We start from the raw sequence: 18,564 nt of genomic DNA on the forward strand, positions 1-18,564 counted from the left end.
AAGCATTTGGGGATATATGTGTTAAAGAATTTAGAGTGGTAAATTTCAAAATTAGAATGAAAATGTGATGCATATATAAACATATATATGAAGATGATATATATGAATATGATCTATCTCTCTATATATATTCAGTATTGGAGATCAAATATGGGGTGCTCTACCACTGAGTTATATTCAGCCTTTTTCAAAATTTGTTTTTACCCTGAGGCCTTATGTCTCTTTTTTTCTCAGCTAAAACTTGGACTGACCATCTTTCATGCTCAGCCTCCTTCAGGGCTAGAATGGATTAAAGGTCTGCACCATGGGCATGCATCATCTTTCAGTCATCCCATTTGACATACTTGATGTCACTACATCTGTCCACACATGAATCTTGGTCAGATTTTGTCATCAAATGAGTGCAGATCAGTCAAGTTTGGCATATATTAAAATGTTTTAAGAGCTAGTGTTTTGGGATTTAGTTTGTTTTTGTTTTTCAGAACTATAGATAGGAGCATATTGAGGTAAAAAATGATAAATAATATCTTTTAAATGAAATATTACATGGAAAATATTATTACTCATGGGATAAAATTAAGCAGTGGAAAGAATAATTATAGAATCAATAGTGTGAATGGCAGAAATGAGTTTTAGTCAATGATGAACAGAGGGAAGGAATAGGCATTTCTAGAAAACATAAATCATAACGAATAGGATAGTAGAAAATTAAAGTAGGCATTTCAGAAAAGCCATGTGAGCCAGGGACCTGGGTGAAGATTTTGGGAAAAAGATACAATGGAATGTGGCTGGAAGATGCATCGAGCTTGAGTTGTAGGGGCTTCTTTTTTCTCCCATTTTTCCAGGTTCATTAAGAGATAATTGAGAAATTTAAAATGTATATATTAAAGGTAAATAATATGTACCCATATTCTTAAATAATTTCCACATTTGCCACCTCATAGCTACCACTTCTTTGTGAGTAGTAACACTTAAAATTACTCCCTTAGCAAATTTCAAAGCATGAAATATAGTCTTGTTCATTATAATCACCATTTTAAAATACTGAATTACCAGACTTTGTTATATCTTAAACCTGAAAGTTTCTCTCTTTGACTAATATCTCTTCGTACTTCACACTTCCAAGACCATCACCACTCTACTCTATGCTTCCGTGAATTTAACTTCTTTCATTTAAAAGTGATTAACCTTATTTATCTTTTCTATATCTCATATATTTCACTTACATTGTCCTTTGGATTCATCCATACTATAAATGCAAGATCTCCTCTTTTTAATGTCTAATATTCATTGCATATAACTATATTTTCTTTACCTATTTTATATTGGTGAATATTAGGTTGTTTCCATATCTTGGCTACTGTGCATAATGCTATAATAAATATAAGGGTATAGATATATTTTAAGATACTGATTTTATTTTATTAAATACATAACCAGAATTGGGAATTATAAATCATATGGAATTTCTCTGTTTATTCTATTTTAGAGGAAATTCTATACTGCTTCCCATAATGGTTATACCACTATTAAATTTCTATCAATAATGTATAATGGCCCTCCTTTCTCCACGTCATTGCCAACACTTAACTCTCTTGTCTTCTTGGTAAGAGCCATCAAATAGTAGTACTCAGGAGATGATATCTCAAAATAATATTGATTTATATTTTACTGATGATTAGCAATATTCAATGTTGAAATAAATATACTGAGAATTATAAAGTATGGGGTACCCTCATGGAAGGAAATTGTGTCCCTTGGGGAGAAGTTGTTTTACTTTTGGAGGGGTTGATGCTTCCTGAAAAAATGCTTACCTGAGCAATGGTGGGAGGGGGAAGAGGAAAGGAAGACTTTCAGATTGAGAGCTGCATGTACAAGGTCCCTGTGTCAAGATAGTGATAGAGAACATTTATTTAAAAACACGTATGGAAAAAAAAAATCAAAGACTCAGCGCTCGTACAACGAAATCAAACATGTCCAGAATTCTGGGAACGTGTATCCCTTTTCTAGACTCAATAATTCTTTCTTCAGCTGAAGGAATAGTGAGTGCACTTTCAATAGGTAAGTGGCTTCCTTCATTGTCTCTTTTCCTCTGTTTCACATGCAGCCCTTTCCTCTGTTTTACATACATCACGGTGATGAATCTTTATTTACAACATGAACCCCAAGCACATCTTCTCGTCCATTACTAGGACTTTCATGCTAGAAGTCCTCACAAACAATGCCGTCAGTTTTCTCTTAATTCATCCTCTTTTTTTAGATGAATTTCTTTTCATTCATCTGTTGTATACAACTCTTGTAAGATCATTTACTTGGCTTATAGAGTATCATTGCCTTTAGTACCTTCCAGGAGTCCTTTCTGTTTTATTTGTTTTCATTTCTTTTCTTGAGATGGGGTCTTCTTATGTAGTCCAGCTGACTTTGAACCCAAACTTGCAAGCCTCTGCCTCTGTCTGCCAAGGGCTGAAGTAATAGGCATGTAGCACCACACTTCGCTCTCCCTGCTGTCTTTTATACAGTCCGCATCTGATAATTTATCATTTACCCAGCCCGCCATGGAAGAGGCATTGAGTGCCAACATGAAGTTTTCCTTTGGAGCATTGCTTTTGAGCTACAGGAACTACCTGGATGTCACTGGAAGAGTGAGAGAGGCACCTGGGAGTTTTTACCTCCCTAAGTCGTGCACTAATTAGTGTCAACAGATACACAAAAGGTCCAGATTGTTGCCTGGAAAGTGATTTCTCTCAGGCTTATTGACAAAGTTTCTCTGTGGAAGCCACACTCCATGGAATTTTGCACAGAGCTCACTCCCTTGCCTGGCTTCCTCTGCTTCCTTGACCTGGTCCATCCACTGCCTTACTCAGCCACCTTGTGGGGATGTGTTGGGGAGCTTCCTTAATAAGTTACTTGCACCTGAACTTTCCTCTGAGTTCCAGCCCTATATCTAAAGCAATATTTGTTTTTCAAAACAAAAGACAAAATCACTGCTGCAAATGAAGCCATACCAAGTTAAAAAAAAAAAAAAAGACATGCATACCAGTTGTTTGCATGTTGACATGATGCCTGACAGAATAACAGTATTTGTGGAATCCAGTGAGGCGAGAAGATGCTTACCTTGAGTAGGTAAGGAGGGCTTCATCCTAAAGCTGTTGCCTTACATTCAATTCAAGGAAGATTTTTAGGCATAAATCAAATTAAAAATGGTTTATAGGGACTAAGGTGGTATAAGCACATGAAAATTTTTAGAGCTGATCAAAAATTCAAATATTTTTTTTTCTTACTATAGGAGGTAGGAGAGGCAGGGAATTTGTTCTTAGCAGGTAGGTGGAAGAAATCTGAACTCAGAACATTCACTAAGTGTCATGAAAGGGGCTCATCTACTTTATCTGTCAAAGATGGCAAAAAATATGACGAACCTTAGAAAGGGTTTTAGAATTATCACTGCTGCTTTGACATATTAATGGAGACCTGGAGGAGAGATAACTAGAAAATTGCATGTAGGGCTAATCCATAAATAGATTGATCCAAAGTAGATTTTCAGAGTGGATAAAAATGACTGAGAGAGAGATAATATTAGAAGAAAGAGTTGGCAGTAGTTGGTAATTGATTAAATCTTAGGGTAAAGATGAAAAAATTCCAGACTTTGAGCATCCCCCTACTTAAGCACATCTATGGGCATAGACCAGATCCAATGGACTTTTAAAAACATCATTATAGCAGCATTTTTATTCCTTTTCTTTTTGTTCAAATTTTTTGCTAGTTTTTTATATTTTCCAAATTCTGCAAATTGACAACATAGTTTTCATTTTTCTATAAAAAAAATAGTAGGTGGTAAAACTTGAACTGTAATATATAAACTACCCACTAAAGACTTAATGAGTTAATCAGGAAAAGATTTTAATAATACATGTGAAAGTAATGTCTAGCCTCACTTATCACTAAAGAAATATAAATTAAAACATTAACATTATCAGATCTGCAAAAGTTACAGTTGTCAAACATTAATTTTGCAACCAGGTAGGTAGCATATGGCTGTAGTCCCAGCACTTGGGAGACTGAGGCAGGATTGCCATGAATTTGAGGCCATCCTGGGCTACATAGTGAGATCAAGGGCATCCTGAATTGCATAAAGACTTTGTCTCAAAAACATAAAAGCGAAAACAAAAAAACACATTAATTTTGGTCAGTGTAGAAGAAAGAAATATGCTGATGCACTACTGGTAAATATTTTATAGGTCCAATTACAGTATTTGTAAAGCCATTTAAAATATCTGGCAAATTAAAAAAAAATCATTTCCTTCCACCCAATAATGAGAACACTGTAATTTATGCTAAGGATCAGTATAGATAAATGCATGAATATGTGTGTTACAATATTATTTTTAAAACACTGCAAATATTAAAAGTCCATTAATAAGAACAAATTAATTATAAATTGATCATTGTTTGGAATATTGTACTAATGTTATAAAGAATACATTGATATAAAATAGAAAGTATTTTACTATAATTAACTTTAGAAATTAATTTCATAGACTATAATCCTAACATTACCTGAATTTAAATGCACTGAAAATTTCTGAAAATGTTCACCTGAACTTCCACATATTTTACCAGCAGCTCTTGCAAAAGATGAGTTTTAGGCAGTGTTGTCCCCCACTGTACCACTCCCCACCCTGATCAATAGTGCTTTGACAATAAAATTAACTAAAAGAAATATGAAATAACAAGATAATACAAAAAAACTTGATTTTTATGTGTGTTATAAAGAGATGAAAGAAGAAAACTTGATATCATTATTCTGAAATGAAAGAAAAGGAAGAAAGGACATTTCAATATTGAAAAAAGAGGCTAATTACATTCCTATCAAGTTCAAACAAAGTATTACAATCTAGGTCTCAGGGACAATGCCTGTGTCTGCTCATAAGCAATAGAGCATATAAAAATTGAAAAAATCAAATCGACAGAAATGGGAAGGATCTTAGCCAGTATTTCTGCCTTCCCTGAATATGTGATTCCAAGTTCACAAATAAATAACAAATGTTAAAGATTGCTCTTGGAACACTAAAGTTTCAGTGTATACTGCAACCTGACATATCAATTTGATAACATTGCTCTAAAAGCCTGCTTCCCAATCTACTGAGAAAGATGGATCATTTCACGTCCCCCACTTAAAGGAAGAGTTGTTTTGCACTGGCAAGTCAACTATATAGGAAACCAGTAAATCTTGAGAAGGGCATACACCAGATGCACCCAATCTTATTTTGTACTTCAATTCCCACTATTTCATATCTAAACTGACACTCCAGGAATTTAACTTCTAAGCACATAATTAGTGAAATATTAGCACATGGTAAAATCTATGGCACCAACTTTTTAGTCTTTTGCTATCATGTATGAATGCACAGTCATGTAAAATTTCAAATATTACTATAGTGAGAAAGAGAAGACATACTAAAATACTAGTAAAGCAAGTATCTATGATTGCCTTTGCTCTTGTTCAGAATTGCTCTATACTGAGCTTTGTGCTCTAGTAGTATTGTAGCCAGTGGGGTTTATCCAAGGCACAGTTATTACTAGTTGAAATATAAATATCATGCCTCCCTAGGAATAACATAATAATAATGAACTTTGCTTATTTTGTTAATCTATTTCAAAACTTCTAAGTAATTACAACTGCTAAATGTCATTACGATAAGAGGAGGAGTCTCTTTTGTGATTTTCAATATATTAACAATTCTTTTTTCTAATTTTATTCAAGATACTTCTTCCAATGTGTCAGTCATATTGGCAGTGATATTTTCTATGTATTGAACTTGATGCACAGCTACCATGTATATATTTTTTACTTATTTTAAGGTTACTAACAACAAACCATGGCAAAAATACAAAGAGGACATCAGAAAAGAAAAATCTGAAAAATAATATTTGTTACTGTTTGCTTTTCATAATATAATAAACATTTTCTTCCTTATTTAAAAAAATCATCAATCTTAAGTAAATTATATTATATATAATCAGTATTTTAAGCTTATTTCAATTCTTATGTATGTTCTAATTCCATTTTATTTAATTGACATGTAAATATACTTTGTGAGACAGATGATTTTATAAGATTAACTCGATGTTGCAAGTAGATAGTGAATTACAATTTCCATTTCCTCTGCTACAGAACATTTCTAATGAAATTTAAAAAGTAGAGAATAGTGTTTAGCATTTATAATTTATCATTGCCTGTTAGGGCTAAAATTTCTAAGTATATGAAAGAATTACAGGAAGTCTTAAGTTTACAACATCATCCATGGTACTCTAATTCTCAAGGTTTTACAAAGGAGATTTGGGTAATTCACAAATACTCAAGAGTGTGACCTTATGTATCTTTTGTGCTTGGGGAAAGGATCTCATTTGTTACTCCTAGCACTCTTCTGTGCTGGGTTCTTAGAAAAAAATACCATCCTCAACCAAATGGACTTAATTATGTTTAATTTTTGATGGATGCAGGCACATGTTTACAAAAGTCATATAAAAAGTTTTGTTCAAAAATATACAAGGTCTTCAACAGAGGTATATAAATATATACATTTCATGATAGGGGTGTGTGTGTGTGTATACAGTAATGTCCTATGTCCAGAAAAATATCAGAGCTAATATTTCCAAAAGGAAGCTATTAAAAAGAGGAAATAGATATAGAGAGGGGGAAGCTTAAAAATTCAGAAAACACTTGAAAAATGTCAGTGAAAAAGAGGTCACCATTAGGATCAGAAGCACCTAGTCCATCACTGAAAATAACGAAACAGAGGCAGAAAGGAGGAGAGACAGAGTAGAAAACAGAAAAACGAAATGGTAAAGATGACAGCACAAAGAGAAAAGGATAAGAGTTTCTCCTGTCTCCTCACGGATTAGAAAGGCTATGAGATGGAAGCTTTCCATAGACTTAAGAGAGGATAACTTACAGCGGTCTATTTGCAAAAAGCCTAGCAGAGATCGGAAAGGAATGCTGTAATACATGTATTAGGGTGACTCTGTGCTTCCTGTTACTCAGCGCGTGCAGGGGATCAACAGGGATGGATACAGCGGGACGTGCTTGAGGCTTGATTAATATGCATCTGATTCCATGTTTTATAAGTGGGTTGGAATACAGCTCAACAATGATTACTTAATTCACCAGAAACTTTACTGCAAGTCAAGTATTTTCTCTTACGCTACAATTTTTGTTCACCTAGTGGTTGTACTTTTTAGAGATATCCAGAACATATGAATGAGTAATTTAAATTGAAAGTAATTTCTGCTTTATCTATGAATCCTGGATATCTTTCAGAAGTATTTAATACTTTGAATAGAACTATCACCCCCTTTTGCAAAAAACACGACTCCTCTAAAATTTGACCTCAATATCTGAAGCATGTTTTTAAATATACATATGTGAGAGAATGTGTTTTTTAAGTTATGAAATATCCACAAAAATTTAAATAAATATTTGCTAATAACACATTTCCTTATTGGAAAATGTCAGAATTTATTTTGCTTTTGTTTTTAACTGTCAACATTGTAAGTTTTCTGATAGGCAAAAATTATCTGAGAATCTAAGTTAAAATCTATCACTTGAAGACAGTGAAAATAGAGTTTGTTGCTCCTATTTGAGTAACAGAAATGGAAAGACCAAAATATTCAAGCATCAAAATTTTGTAGAGTGGACAGAATACCAAACAATCTTTTTTGAAGCTAAGTTTAAGCTACTTCTTAACCTCACCATTACGTAGAGTTGGAATGTCACATCCTGCAAGAGAATGTTTCAATCTTTTCACAGCAGTGTGTAACTTTAAAAGATGGCATAGTTAATACGAAAATTGCCTCTTTTTTATTCCTTGAGGGTTTCAATTCTGCATTGATCCAGCTCTGATTTGGGTTTTTGTTATTTCTTCTTCTCAAGGAAGTTATGTCTTGCTTTATATTATTTTCTTTGACATTTGAAAATATATTTCTAATTAAAAGGCAATGCATGAATAAATTTATGGCTGCAGTGAAAGTTTAATCTTACATATTGGGATTTAAACAATTTTTGCAAAAAAACTTTATACAAAGTTTATCAGAAATGCACTATCAGAACATTAATTTTGAATTAATTAAATTATGTTAAATAAACAATTTTAAATCTTTGAATTAGTTAAAACTTTTGAAAGGCTTAAAAAAGTAGAAAATATATATAAGTTAACGATTATAAATAAATAACTACTCATAGTGTAAATAAAACCACTTGCTAATTTTTAGAATATTTAGATTGTATTTGTTTGCATTTTTTTTTATTTAAAGAAAAAAAAACAGATAAAAGGGTAGAAACAATACAGAATTTCAGAAAAATAAACAGTAAGAAATTACTAGTCGATAATTTACATACCATCATCTTAGAAATAGTTGCTCAAGTTACAAAATTAAAGCATACTAAGTGATAATCATGCAAATATAGCTTTATAATAAAAGTGTACTGAAAATAATACTACCACTGAAGTTCAAATGTACATAATTAATATATAATGTCTCAACATGTGATGCTCAGTAAGATTAATTTTCTGGCTTTTATTACAAGAAAAATTCTCATATTAATGTACAGGAGTTCACTGCTGTAACCAAAAGCTCAACGCAGGCTGTGTATTCCATGTTCTTCCCAGAACGTCTCTACCTGAAAGCTCTAACATATATCACTTTGAACTCCATTTTTGCTTCACAGAGGTTATTATCAAGAATCTCACTTACACTTCATCTCCAGAGCCTCCTTCTTCACTCCATGCAGGGGCTGCCCAGACATCACGAGAGCCTTGTTTCCTGGATCTCATACTTTATACCCACACAAACTTTCCTAACTATGTGACAGAAGAAACTAAGTTGCCACCTTATGATTACTCTTGGCAGCTCAGACTGGGCAGCTGCTTGCTGTATATCACTGATTGGGAGCACACTGTGTAGATGCTGCCTGAAATGTCTTTTTCTGCCTGGAAGCAGAATTATACCGGACACTTTCTTCTCTTCACCAATCACACAGTAGCTGTTACTAAGTACTAAGTAGTGGTTGAGTCTATTTGTTTTCTTTATTTCTTTCTTTTGTGCACCAGCTTTGTTCTCTTGGGATGCAAGTCCAAACCCTTCTGTCTCATGATGTATCTGCTCCAGTGCCAGTCAGCATTAGCCGGTGCAGAGAGAATGTGCTGTCTAACTCAGAGTCTTACACCAGCGTCCCGTGGAGGACTCCTCTCTGTCTCACCTCTCCCCGTGGACTGTCATATTCATGCAGGAGATTCACTCTGCAAGTTACTTCCTCTGGGATGATGTTCCTGGACATATACATGGAGCCTTGTTATTTGCCACTGTATACCTTATTTTTATACAGTTCTTGTTAAGTAATTTTAATTTTTATCCCTTACTATGTAAATCCTAGAAAAACGAAGTGGTATTCACTACTGATTCCTAGCACACAGCACAGTCTCTGCCACATGGTTAGCACTCACCGATGTTAACTTTGTGGAGAAACGTGTCAGTGGCTGCTGTCAGGTTGCAGAAGAGTCATGTAGCAACATACCAAAGTAAAAAGCAGCTAGAATTAAGGAAATGAAGCTAAAATGAGAGCCAGAAAGTGAATAGTGAATGTATGTAGACGTCAGGTGACAAGACTGGGCAATTTGTAGACCAGAGGCAGTGATCACCAAGTGGAAGTCAAGGGCAAACCTAAGGGAATCCCACCAGGAATCGAGGAGCTAGCTGGCTCTGCAGTTGACTGGTGTTTTCACAACCCTGATTTTATTTATGAATTAGAGGTCTTTATGGCTGAAGGGCAAAACACCACTGCATGAAAAGGGTTCTTTCTAAATTGTGCACCAGCTTCTATTTTGGATAGATAATTCCTGGAGTAGATGAGCCCTGTCTCTTGCTGCTATTTAGTGCTTTTCATCTTGCTAGATCTTTTCTGCTTCTCCATTTAGATGGGATTCTCTCTCTCTGAGTTTGAACAAACAACCTAAAGATCATCATTCCCATGACCGTAGGTTACTGATATTTTTTCATACAGGTCAGATGACAATAATAGGCTTATAATTTTTTTTTAAATGAAAATTTTGCCTAGCATTGAAGCATAAGATATCAGCTGCCTGCCCAAGCATCCAGTCTTAGCTTTGCTTTTCGTTGAGGATAAGTGCCACTTGGTCAGCCGCCACACAGCACTGGGAAGCTCTTTCATCTGTTCCCTCTTAGGTTCTGAATCAGGAACATAACTACCTGTTATGGAAACCAGGCTGCTCCTTGGTCTGATCTGCATTTTTCCAGGTAACTTGTTATACAGCCTGTGATCCATCAATTTGCCCTTTAGTAAGACTCGGCAAAGAAAAAAAAATCTATGAGCATAGTACAGGGATAGTCTGAAGTTTGACTTGTATTTTAGGATGTTGTAGATCCTAAGATGAAAGCAGTAAAGAAGTTGAAAACATAGTATTATTTATTCAACAGACTTGGCAGAAATCTCAGATCTTCCTTAGACGCTGCATTCTGTCCTGTGCATGTATATAAAACTCTCCATGAAAATAGACCAAGTCTTTTGTGAGGACAGTCAGAAATGAACAAGGCTGATGTGGAGGGGAAGACCTTGAAACTTTTTGTTTTCGATTTCTACTGCCTTGCTTAAGAGCGTATCAAGATCAAAGTGGGTGTTTGGCAATGAGATTTGTTAAAATAATCTATTCAAATTTTATGTCATTCAAAGAAACACTCATCGCTCATTTGCGGCACTTTCAAGGCCAGTGAAGCCACCATCTACTACTGAATTGTTTGCAGTAATCATCCTACCTTTCTGACTTTTGTTATTCATTGGTAGTCTCTTTCTCTTAACTACTAAAACAAGATGCAGTTAGGAAAATGAACTGTGGAAGTAGGATTTCTAAACAGGGATGTTTCTAGCAGTTCTTGAGCAGGAGAGATTATGGCAATTATAATTGCCTACTTAGGTAGGCAAAAATCATACAGAAAAAAGAAGCTATGTGGAGGTAGTGCAAGCAGGATAATTTTTGTGGGACAAATTAGTAGGTATAAGTAAGTAGATTCTACCATTTACACAATAAGAAATACAGGAACTGGGCATCTCTAGGTTAGTTGGGGTAAATTTGAAAGAGCTTCTGCTCTATCCCATACACAGTTGAGAATTGCATAGATAAGTGATGTCTAAGAAGGGTAAACACACTCTTTTGCTGCATGCCAGGTTAGGAATGGCTGCCACCGGCTACCGAGAGAAATGAAAGGAAGATACCAAAATGATCTGGAAAGGTTATAGAGCGTGGACTAAATTCACTGTAAAATTGTTATAGAATACAGGGCAGGGCCACTGGTGACTGATGGACTATAAAAGTGGTTGAAAACCATGCAGAGAAAGAAATATAGAAAACTGCCCATAGCAGAGGGAAGGAAGCCAGCAGATCTCAGGAAAGCATGAGACCAGTTTCCTTCAGTGCTGACAGATTCATTTTGTTAATCTCTGCATCTTGTTCCAGTTAAGTCATTCATGCCCAGCTCAGAAAATTCTATACCCTTTTACCTTGTAAGAGAGTAAAATTTTAGCAGTTTTCAATAACAATATTCTACTTGAAGTGAGGAAAATTATATTAACTTATAAAGGCTTTCCTGTTGCTTTGCAAGCTGATATTTTAGTGTCTTAAATGTGCTCTTTTCCACTATTTTAGTGCTTTTCTGAATTTTCACTTTGATGAACTAACAGAAAGGTCTGACGGAATGCAATGACAGCTGGGAGATTTATTTTAATAAAGTCAGTCATCCCACAGCAGATAAAATAAATATGAAAAAGCACTAGCATCTTACAGGGCATTTGAGTAATTCCAATAAGTTAGTATTTAAAAGTTTTTCAGAACAAGGATAGTAAATAAATAAGAGAATGAGCTAAAGACTCATAATATTGCTATTGTTATTTTAAATTTCTAGGAAAGTTAATGTTTAAATAATGATATAACCATTCATTTAAAATATTTTTATGTTCACCTCTGGAAAGTGGAACATAAACCACTTATATGACCTATTTCAGCCCATTAAAAGAAGTGATAATACATGGATTGGATTGCTGCATATACACCTTCCACCGAAATACCATGTAACATTTTTATTTCTAGAAAATAACTATTCTCCTGGCCTCAATGACCCATAGAAAATTAGTTGATTTTCAGACCTTGGGCCGCATGTTCAAGCTTTGAGACATTTTGCTTGCTGGTGATTGTGAAATGCTCTTGAGAGGTCTATATACACTCTGTATTTAGAAATGTAGTACAAAGAAATGTCTTTATCATAGTTTGAAATATTCCCAGGGGAATTTGTGCCACGCTGCCTTTAGGGTCTCAACGTGCTTGCAAGCTGTCTGGCCATCCTCCATGGAGCCACTTTATTTAAAAACCAGGTAAACCATGAACATTACTGCAGAAAAACAGAAGACATAACGTTCATTAAGGATGAAGACCAAGTAAGATCTCCCCAGCTGGCTGAATAAGAAATGGTGGTAGGTTTGGGAACAATACTTACTCATACCAGTATACAAAAAGAACATTATTAATTTCAAAAAGGTAATATCATGATGATTTTATCTTCTTTATTTTCTCCCTCTGTTGAAATTTTGGAATGTACAGATACTTCATACCAGAAAAATGATAGAAATTATCCTTGAAAAAAAGGACTTCTTCACAACCTCAAAAAATACATCTGTCTTACAACTGTACTTAGAAAAAAAGTAGCAGAATCGATATTGTGACACTTTGCTAACTAGTCAAACTACAGACAATGCCAAGGACCAACTGTTTGTGTTAACTGCATATTTTCATCTGCTTCCATGTAAAGAAAATTATCCATAAAAGAAGAAGAATAAAAGCAAAAACAAAGCATCTAAAGTGAGGATGTAGGTTTGTTTTTCAGTAAGGTATAAATTCCCATACATTTTTCATTTGCCTTTCTGTCCGTAGGCTCTGATAACTACCATTCTGCTCTCAATTTTCTGATGTTATTTTAATTCCATGTGACATTTGAGTTTCTGGCTTATTACATGTACATAATGATCTTAAGTTTCTCACACTGCTGTTGCAAATAATAAACTTTTGTTCTTTTTGTGGGTAGTGTGATATTGTGCATATATATTACAGTTTCTTCATTCATAGTTGACACTTTGATCATTTCTCAATTTTGGCTATCATAGAAGAATGCTGCAATAAGTACTGGATGACAAATACCTCTTCAACATACAGATTTTGCTTTTTTTGGATATACAACCATTATTGAGCTTGCTGAGTCATATTAGTTATAGTTTTTTTAATTTTTTTGAGGAAATCCCACATTGTTTTCCTTTGTGGCTGTGCCATATCCACTCACAGTGACCAAGGGTTCCTGTATGACCATGTCCTGAGTAACACTTGACACCTTTCATCACTGTGGTAAAAGTCATTCTGAGTGGGATTAGTTGGTGTCTGGTGTAGTTTTAATTTATGTTAATCTGATGATTTATGATATTGACAATTTTACACCTTTTGAACACTGGTACATTTTCTTTGGAAAACTGTCTATTTAAATATGTTTTCTGGTTTTCAATCAAGTTACCTGATTTTTTTTTTTCTGTAGAACTGTTGAATTTGTTGAATATTTGGGATATTAACCTCTTTCAAATGTATTTCAATATTATCTCCCATTCTGGAGAATTTCACTTTTTTCCATTGATTCCTTCTTTGTTTTGCAGATGATTTTGTTTAGTTTGATGTGATTCAATCAATTTATTTTACTTATATTTTTGGGGCTTTTGGAGTCTTTCCCCTAAAATCCTTTACTATTGCAATGATCTTATGGAGTTTTTAAAAAATGTTTTCTTCTAGTAGTTTCACAATTTCAGGTATTTAACTAAGGTCTTTAATTCATTGTTAGTTCACTCCTATAATTGGTTAGAGATAGGGCTCTAGATTTTCTGCATATGGATACAAAACTTTCCCCAAACCATTTATAGTCATGATGATCCTTTCTCCATTTTACATTCTTGTAATGTCTGTCAACAATGAGTTGACTAAAGAAATGTAGGTTTAAATCTTGGCTCTTTATTATGTCCCATTTTCATGTCTGTTTGTATGTCAGTACTATGATGTTTTAATTATCATAGCTTTGTAGTATATTTTGAAAATAAGAAGTATAGTCTCTCTTGCTTTGTTAGTTTTTCCTTCAAATTGCTTTAATATTTTGAGTTTTATGATTCAATATAAAATTTTAGGATTCTTTATTCCAGTTCTGTTAAGAATTTCATTTGAAAGGGATTGCAAATCATCTGTAGATCATTCAGAGGACTACAGACATTTTAAAAATAGTAATGCCAATCCATGAACACAGGATGCCTTTCCATTTCTTTGTGTCCCCTCCAATTTCTATCATCATTTTTTTTTAGTTTTCATCTTAGAGATATTTCACTTTCTTGGTTAAATTTATTCCTGGATGTTTTATTTTTGTAGCTATTATAAATGTGGTTATTATCTTGACTTCCAGGTCATATGATTTTTTATTGGCATATATCAATGCCACTGATTTTTTAAATGTTTGTGTCTCATGACTCTGCAAACTTTGTTGGTGATAATAGTTTTTAGGCAGACTTTGTTGGTGATAATAGTTTTTAGTTTTTAGGAGATTTTTCATAGAAAGACTGAATGACCTGAAAACAAAAATGATTTAGTTTTCTCTTCTCCAAGTTAAGTATCCTTTTCTATTTTTACTTTTTTATTAGTGTATGTTTGTAGTACAAAGTATTATATTTCCTGTAGTATGCTGGTACATCTACACGATACATCTTAATTCTTTTTTCATCCACTTCCCCTTTCCTTTTCCTCTTCCTCCATCCTTTGATATCTTGCCTTTCTGTAAAACATCATCCTGTTTCCTACTATCTATATTTTACTTTGTACTGTCACATTTTGGGTTTCTTATATAAGAGAAATCATATGATAATCAAACCTGCATGTCTTGTTTACATCACTTAACATTATGGTGACAAAATGCTTTCATTTTCATCCAAATGAATCAAATTTATCCTTCTTTATAGTAAAGTAATATTTCATGTGGGTAGGTTTATGTATTCATCTGTTGATAAATATATAGTCCACTTCCAAGATTTAACTATTGTAATTTGTGCTGTTATAAACATTACTACACATGTAACAATGTCATATTTTTGTCTTGTTCCAGATCTCAAAGAGACTGCTTTCACTTTTTACCCTTCAATAAAATGTTAGATGTTGGTTTGTTAGGTATTTATCATATATTATGATGAGGTATCTTCCTCTTATATCTGATTTTTCAGCTTTTTGTCATGATGCAATATCAAATTTTATCAAGTGCTTTTTCTACCTTTCTTGATCATACAGTTTCTTCCCCTTCATTCTTTTGTTGTAGTTTATCACATTCATTGATGTGTCTACTTTCTCCTTGGGAAGAATCTTATTTGATCATCGTCAAAAATCTTTTTAATATTGTTAGAATTGGATTATTAGTGTATTATTCAGATTTTTACAACTATTTTCATCAAGAACATTGTTCTGTAATTTCATTGTGTCTCTGTTTCCTTTTAGTATCAGGGTACTAAAGAATAATGTCTTTGGAAAAATTCCATCCTCTTATTTTTTAAATACTATAAGGAGAATTGGTATTATTTCTTATTTAAATGTCTGGTAAAGAAGCCATCTGTTTTCATGATGGGGAAAGTTTTCTCTGATTCAATACTATTAGTTATTGTCTTTCTGTTTAGGGTTTCTATATCTTCATGATACAACCTTTGTAAGGAATGTGTCTATTTTTCTAGGTTATTGAAGTTTTACCATTTTGTCAAATATTCATAAAAATCTCTAATCATGCTTTTTATTTCTGTGATAGCCACTGTAATATCATCTTGTAATTGCTGTCTCTGACTTTTTTAGAGTTTTTCATTTCTTAGTCTGGCCCAGGATTTGTTGATTATGTTTAACTTTTCAAAGACTAAGCTGTTTTTATTTATTGAACCGTGATGCTTTCAATTTATTTAAATTTCTTAAGATTTACTTTGAAGCATATTATATATCCTAGAGATATATAGTATCTGATATGCTGATGAGAAGAATGGATATTCTACAGTTCTTGGGTAGAATGTTCTGCAATGTCAGAGCATTTTTTTAGAGTACAGTTTAAATTATCTAGTTTTTGCTGAGTTTCTGCTTGAGTGATTGGTACAAGTCTCCTACTATTACTGTACTGCAATTTTTCTCTATTTAAACATATATGTATGTATGTATATACAATTTACATGTAATACATTACATTATATATAATATTAGATAATATATAATATACATTTATATATAAATTATATTTAATTACTATTTCCTCTTATTTATTTGACTTCCCCTTATCATGCTATAATCACCTTCCTTGCTTTATTTTTGACTGCTTTTTGTTTAAATTTTACTTTATCTGATACTCAATAATCATGTCATTCCTACTTCTCTTTGATTTGTTTGCCTGGAATATATTATGCCATGCCATCAGCATATCTATGCATGCCCTTAGAGGTGAAATGAGTTTCTTGTAAATAATACCTGCTTAAGTCTTTTTATCCCTTCAGTCACTCTGGCTTTTAATTGGAAAATTATTTCTATTTAATTTAGGGTAATATCAATGGTAATATCTAACCGAAGCTAATTTGTAATTTTTTTTATAGTTTTATTTAGCTCCCCCCTTCCATTTTCCTCTCTCATAGTCTTCCATTGTGGTTCACTGATTTGTTTTAATCATGTGTTTTGATTCTTTGCTTACTCCTTTTAGTTTGCCTATTATATCTTTTTATTTTTGTCTAGCATGAGACTAAAATTCATATGTTTTGCTTAAAACACATTATTTTGAATTACAGGAATGTAACAGTTATATGATATCTTTTAATTAAAATAAACTACTTGGTAGTATAACAATTTAATATGGTCATAATGATAAGAAAATAAATCTTGGGAAGTCAGGCTTGCCAGGAATGCTGTGCCATTGAGCTATATCCCTGGTCTCAGAAAATATACTAATTTTAAAATTTACGCTTATATTCAAATAGCCCCTATATTGTGAGTTCTTTAACTCACCTTTTATATCTTTCTATATTGCCTCTTAACATATTAATAATAATTTTTAATTTTGTTTTTTGGTCTTCATGCCAAATAGTTAAATGCTTTACTTACCATGTTTATAATCCTAGAGCATTCTGATTTTGTCTGTGTAGATACCCTTACCAGTAAACTTAGTACTATCTTGTTTTCCTTGTTACTCATTAATATCTCCTGCGGTTTGAGGAATTCTCTTCAGCATTGTTCATAGGGGAAGCCTAGGGACAATATTTTTTTCTCAGCTTTGTTTGGGAATTTCTATCTTTCCTTTATTTCTAATTCATAACCTTACTGGATACTTTCAGTTGAGTTGACCCTATTTTCTTTCAGAAGTATGACAATCTCATGCCATTCTCTATTGACCTGTAAGCTTTCTGTTCCAAAGTGTACTGTCAGGTGAGTGGGAGTATCCATATTTGTTCTTTTTTTTCTTATACATTTGAAAGCTTTGTTTTGATCTTTTATTTTGAAGATCTGGATTTTAAGACATCTTGGAGTAGACTTTGTTGAGTGAAATCTGAGTACTGATCTTTGATATTTGCAACCTTCTCTTGGTTTGGGAAGTTTCCCCTAGTTATTTCTTTGAATAAACTTTCTACAGCTATGACATTCTTAAGTCCTTCTTAAACCTCTTTACTCTTTTAATACTTTCTCACAGTTCTGTAAGCTTTCTTCCTTCCTTTCTTCTTTCCTTTCTTCTCCAACTGTGTATTTTCAAATGCCTTGTCTTTGAGCTCACCGTTACTTTTCTATTTGAGCTACCCAGCTATTGATGCCTTCCATCTTCTTAACTTAGTGCACTGTTGCACTCAAGAATTTGTTTAATTTTTAAAAATTTCTGCCATCATTCCCAAATGTTTCTCCATTAAGATCGAATTATTGCTCTGTCTTCTTGAAGCAACTTGAAATTCCTTAAAATGACTGTTTTGAATTCTTCATCTCCTACTTGGATGCCAAAGCCAGTGCTAAACCAAATAGTAATTATAATAAAATCTACTGCTTTTATGGGTCACACCTGAGTCTCTCAGCTGTGGGATCTGAGCAGCCTTGTAGGGAGAGGTCCCTCGGTCTCACTACAAATCCAATGGTGGTGCCGGCCACGACTCAAGTGTGGCCTACTGACAGCAAGACTCTGTCTCATACCAGGTCAAGGGTTTCTGTTAGAGAGCTTCTCTTTTATGGATTTGTGCTGGGAAGACCCAAGGGTCAGCAGTGGAAGCCAGAAAGTCTATGCCAGCAGGATGAAGGAGCTGTGCTAGTGGCATGAGGGTTCTATGCTGGAGACGAGAAGTCACAATCACAACAAAGACCAGGACTATCCTGAAAGGCACCACAGCTGTCCTCAGCCACACGGAGGCCCCAAGCTCCTCTGAGGACAAGCACAGTCAGGTACGTG

General features: G+C 33.7%; 1 protein-coding gene and 1 pseudogene across 2 annotated transcripts in view; both read left to right on the forward strand.

The window, feature by feature from the left end:
* The window catches only part of Gpc5 (glypican 5), a 1,275,996-nt gene that overhangs the window by 1,094,924 nt on the left and 162,508 nt on the right, over nucleotides 1–18,564 (forward strand). The window lies entirely within an intron of this gene.
* LOC111753878 (U4 spliceosomal RNA) lies at nucleotides 5,520–5,669 on the forward strand (annotated as a pseudogene).

Source organism: Cavia porcellus, unplaced genomic scaffold (genome assembly GCF_034190915.1).
Source record: "Cavia porcellus strain 051 isolate PalLab524CR breed Dunkin Hartley unplaced genomic scaffold, mCavPor4.1 scaffold_4, whole genome shotgun sequence".
NCBI classification, from domain to species: domain Eukaryota; kingdom Metazoa; phylum Chordata; class Mammalia; order Rodentia; family Caviidae; genus Cavia; species Cavia porcellus.